We start from the raw sequence: 5,488 nt of genomic DNA on the forward strand, positions 1-5,488 counted from the left end.
AGATGAAGAAAGAATGCTGTAAGGGGCGTACCAAGGAGAGGACATGCATGTCGTGTGAGACCTAACACCTGAGTATAGTGATGGGGACACTATACTGTCAAAAGCACCGTCCTTCGGATGAGACGTTAAAACTGACTGGTTTCGTAGTACAGGGTCACATATTAGCATCCACACCACTGGACGATATTGATCATTTATGTAAAAACTTTGCAATATTAAATGAAATGTAAACATGCTGTTCTTGTTGCTTTTAAAGTGGTAGATGTCCTCTGCGTTTCATGTAGCTCTAAATAGTGAATGTACAGTTGTTTGTGTCGTTTGTGTATCATCTTATCTATTGCCGTAGTCAATGTAGTAAAAAAAAACATTACGTAGTCAATCTTACTGCAACTGTAAACAGCACTGGATAACTGAGGTCATTTTATTTTATGGATCTCAGCAAAGAGCTTCTCCACAGTGTCATATGTCATTTCAAATACCCATGCACTAGAATAGATTTGATAGGCTAACAATGGTGTAGCCTATCTTTCATCAGTTAGAAAAAATTATCCGAAATTAATCTTAATATTATTGTTCCTTGTATCTTCATCATTACAGTTGAACTCTGCTATTCCATTTAATTTAAAATCATTTTAAAAGCTATATTTTTTATAGCTATAGTTATTGTCAATAGCGTGAATGGCCCTTTTTGTGCGCATTTATATGACTTAGCCAACCCGTAAAATATGAATTTCAGTGAGATCAGTCTGAATATTCACAGCATGAAATTTCAATGACTCGTAGCAAGAGAAATCTTAAAGGGGAAAGATCTCCAAGAGTGGGTGATGAATGGACTCCTGGTTCCAAATGAGGCAAGGGGAGTGTGAAGATCACATGGGTGGCAGTGTCTTCAGAGGTTATCCAGGTTCAATTGAGATATTGGAGATTCATCACTTTGGCATCGGCTGATAAAACTCTGCCTTCTTTACAATGGATAGGCGGTTCAGGAGACTCCCAAAGTTTAGAGGTTAGTGCAAGAAAGATTACTTTTGACAGTGACCAACTTTTGTCTCTATAAAGCATTTCAATAAGTGCTGTGCACCAGCAGGGCCAACTACATTGTTCATTTCACTGGAAAAAGATATTATTTCTACCATGTATTGTTTTTCCTATTATGATAACCCTTTTGGGGAAAAAACTACTGTAACCTGGACAATTTTACTTGTCCTTGATGCTGGTTTACATGGATGCCCAGTCTGGCTGTTTTGTTAGTTTAGGTGGTGTGTTTACCTGCCACTTCAGCTGCCAAACAGTACGTTAATTATTCAAATTTGGTGGCTTACATTTCTTTCCCGCCACAAAAAACCACTACAGGTTTATTAATTCCATCAAAATCACTATTTTGTTTTTGTTTGTTTGTTGAGTACAAAGTAGATGAGGAAAACTAGGATTCCGTGTGTATTCAAGGCGCTGCCATTTATGTTTACAATGCGTGGAATGGTGCGCTGTGATTGGTTAAGCAGATTTATACATTCTGTAATAGACTGCATGCACTGTTAGACATTTTCAAGGATTTTTACAGTAACCTACTGGCAACACTGTTGCCAGTAGGCTACTGTAAATAAGATTTACAGTTCTAAACTGTATTTTCATTTTACAGTTTTTAAATGCTACTGTAAATATGTAAAACAGTGTGCTACCGTAAAAAACCCAGGTTTACAGTATACTACTGTATGCTATACTACTATTCTTTTTATTTTTCTATACATTCATTTTTATTATATTTAAATTAGCTATAATTTTTAGATAAAATTAATTTTTACATTTTTACCTACAGATACTGCTAACATTTAATTCAAAGAGACAATTTCAAATATTGAAGCCTTTATTTAAAACAATACAAATACTTTAAGAAGTTGTGTGAAATTACAAATCATTTAATACATTTAAAATAACATAAATTATAAACATACATATAACACTGATTACAGGTTTAGTTAATCCAAAAATTATAATTTTATAATTTAAACAATGATTTTCTTTGGTTTTCTAGTTACAGTGGGAGTAGTCTGTGACCACATTATAAAATGGCTCCACATTATACATGCTATATATTTCAAGTGTCCCAAAGACATACAAAAAGGGGTGATGAAAATATAATCCATATAATCAATTTTGACCCGTCATTTCTCTAAATGAGTAATGCAAGTAAACAGCTATACCTGATGGATAGGATGCTCACAGTCAAGTTTACTGTCAGGTCTGCAACAACCAGGATATACCAACAAAATATACACATCAGGAAGAATGTGTACAGTAGATGCAGTATTTGGAGAGTCTTTGGCATAGGACTTCACACGCAATCATGTCTGCCTTTAGACTACTTTAAATTATGTCAAGTTACATGGAGTTATGCTATAATGATTTGGTGTTATACATTTTGCATCCTACTTTTGAAGCTAGAGAGGTGATCATGATCCACTACCACTGTAACCAGAAAACCCATAACACCACAAAATCAGCATCATAATAGCTAAATTAAAATTTTTGTGACCCTTTTATTTAGTCTAGTTAAGTTCTCTTAAAGTATAACTGGTTTAAAATGAAACAATGACTGTCTGTCTTTACATTTATCTTCACATTTACAGAAAAAGGCAAATAACATACAGTGCAATGCAAAGTATACATTTTTTATCACCATGTGCATTCCCTTGTTCGAACCCATGGTGTTTAATGATGCTAACACAATGCTCAACCACAGAGAAAGGTTCTAAGAACGTTCCTTGAAAGTTCCCAAAGTTCCGAATAACGTTATGAATGTTTTTGCTTGTAATGATAAAAAAACATTACATTCTATTATTTACAAACTGTTGTTAAACATTATTTCTTAATGTTCTGTTAAAATATTGCATACAAACATTCATAAAATATACTAAACATGTGTTTTAAACATTGTGAGTACATTTAAACATGACATTGTCTGAAAATAAAATGTAACATTCCTCTAACATTTGCACAATCAAGAAACATTCCTAAACAATTGAAAAACTGGACACTTTTATGTTGGCTTAACATTATTGGGACCTTTGGGAATGTTGTTAAAACTTAGAACTAGAAATTAGAAGTAGAGGAGATATACTCTTTAGCCTTTACTTACAGTAAATACAGTAAATGTACTTACCAACTTACAGTTCTGAATGCACATCAAAATGAATTGTCATTTGAAATAATACAGTAGCTTCAAAAAATACCATACTTCTGGTATAAAATAATCAGTCTTGTTATAAAATAATCCTGTGAGTCCTGTAAGCAAAAGAAAGATGGTCATAATTATTTTGATATTATTTATTTTTACAGTACTGTTTGTTACAGCTGTTAGTTAATAAGGGAGACCTAACTAACCCATATATGCAGCACATACTGTATCTTATTGAGAAGTGTCTCACCTAATACAAGTTGTTTCACTCAAACTCTGTGAGGTGGTGAAGAAAGGATGGATATTCTGTTGTCCTCTTCATCCTCACTTGTCTCTCATTCCAGTTCTTGCAGTGTATTTTTTTACATCCTCCTTCATTTATCCTCCCAAAGAATTTTAGACAGCAGAATAAATGCAGGGAAAAAAGGACATATTTAACACATTTAATACATGATGCTGAACACTCATATTTTTCAGTAAATACTGTTTTGAAATGATAACCAGAGTAGATGTACTCTACTCAAATCACTACACATGGCCACAGGTCTGTGTGTTATGACAGTGGGACGTGGTTTTCTGATCGAGGCTGAATATTTACTGTACAGCTACATTGGCCTCAAAAGCAATTTAATACAAAACAAAAACACATTTTAAAACTTTATTTTATGCAAATTAGGTTTCAGCCTTTATGTTTAAACATATTCACATTTAAAATATAATGTTTTTCCGATTGGCCACCACACACACACATAACATACGCTAAAATGCTTAACGTAGTTTAACGAATTTGAAAGATAAAATTTAGTTATACACCTTATTAATAACGCATAATTTATGTAACAGGTAAAGCCAAGCGGATGAGAATGTTAAACACAACGTGGTAACACAGCTTCATGTAATTTAGGGTACTTTGTTAAATATGCTTTTTATTAATAAATTATTCTCTCAGGTAACGTTATAAACTAAATCTGATCTTTTCATATCATTGATGTATACATTAGGCTACGTTAAGCATTTCTTCATAATAGTTTTATAAAAGGAAAACACTAGCGTGTAATTTAACGCACCGCGCGTGCTCGTAGGCTTGCATACACATAGTATGATTTATTAATTGGGTTTATACTGACTTTAGTAAACTAATATTACCGTTATACGTTAAGCAACGCGTCCGGTTGACGGTTTTAAAATGTCCCGTTCGGGTAAACAACAACCGCGGGTCTGATAATAAATAACTTATTTAGATTATTTTACCTTGCTGGTCTTTTTTCAGTCTCTCCTCTCGTGTATCTTCAACTGAAAACCGCCGCTGTCCCAGGGAAAGTCTTGTTTGAAAACTCTTCAGTTTATGTGCACACCTGAAATTGGTCCTCTGAACACCTGTGCTGCTACATGGTTCCCTTTCAGTCGGTCACTACGACGTCACGTCGTGACCGACGAATTGGGAACTCGCTTAGAGAGACCAATCTGCTTCGTATACTACTAAAACGCCAATGAACTTGGCCTTGAGATATTTGCATAATGCTGGCACCGCCCCGCCAGGTGCCTATATAAGCAGCAGGTGCAAATATGGAAATTAGCTTTTTCGCTTCGAAAGCCGGCATTATCTGCTACTGAGAAGCTACTTGCTCTTCTGGGAACGGTTGCTGAAGTTGATTGACAAGCAGTACTAACACAGCGGGCGCTCGCAGTATTCCACGGCTCTGCATCTTTTTGTTTTGAGTTTAGTGTGTGCGTTGCCTCTCCCTGTGCGCATCATCAGCTGAGCACCTAAATAGTGATTTCCCTAAAAGAGTGATACGTGAGAGCTCTGTGTCTTTTTAAAGACAGCCACTCTCTCGTATATGCGGAGATCAGCATCCTTTTCAGGATAGTTTTTCGCCCGTGCGATCTTGGATGCGAGAAGTATAAGGGTTCCAGTGACGGTCACGAGCGCTGTCTTCGTGCTCAGGCATCGAGCACTCCGGGGCTGCGTTCGTGGAGAGTTTCTGTTCTCTCTGTGAGAGCATAACCCTCTTGGACTGCAGAGTCGTGTTCTACGATGTCTGCCGAATCCATTGGACCTCCTTCTGGTCCCGTCACTTCTGCAGCATCAAAGGGGTGTCCATTTTTCCTCCGAGGCAGAGTCGTTCCGGAGATGGCGGCCGTGCCCGCTCGAGCGGCGGAGACGGTAGAGTTGGAAAGGTTAACCCCTCTCCGCCCGAACCGTCCCACCCACAGGATTGGTACTTCGGAGCTGCTCGGGCCTCTCGGTCCTCTCCTCCTGTGCCTTTCTTTCCCGACGGCACGAAGAGCTGACGTGATTTGCGGCCGTCC

At 36.9% G+C, this 5,488-nt stretch overlaps 1 long non-coding RNA gene across 1 annotated transcript; it reads right to left on the reverse strand.

Moving 5' to 3' along the window:
- Nucleotides 1–2,564: 2,564 nt before the first annotated feature.
- Nucleotides 2,565–4,508, reverse strand: LOC135741211 (uncharacterized). Its single transcript, XR_010529375.2, has 2 exons — nt 3,426–4,508; nt 2,565–3,282 (listed from the first exon to the last, which is right to left on the reverse strand). It is a non-coding gene; the product is annotated as an uncharacterized lncRNA (long non-coding RNA).
- Nucleotides 4,509–5,488: the final 980 nt, after the last annotated feature.

This window comes from Paramisgurnus dabryanus, chromosome 24 (genome assembly GCF_030506205.2).
Source record: "Paramisgurnus dabryanus chromosome 24, PD_genome_1.1, whole genome shotgun sequence".
NCBI classification, from domain to species: Eukaryota; Metazoa; Chordata; class Actinopteri; order Cypriniformes; family Cobitidae; genus Paramisgurnus; species Paramisgurnus dabryanus.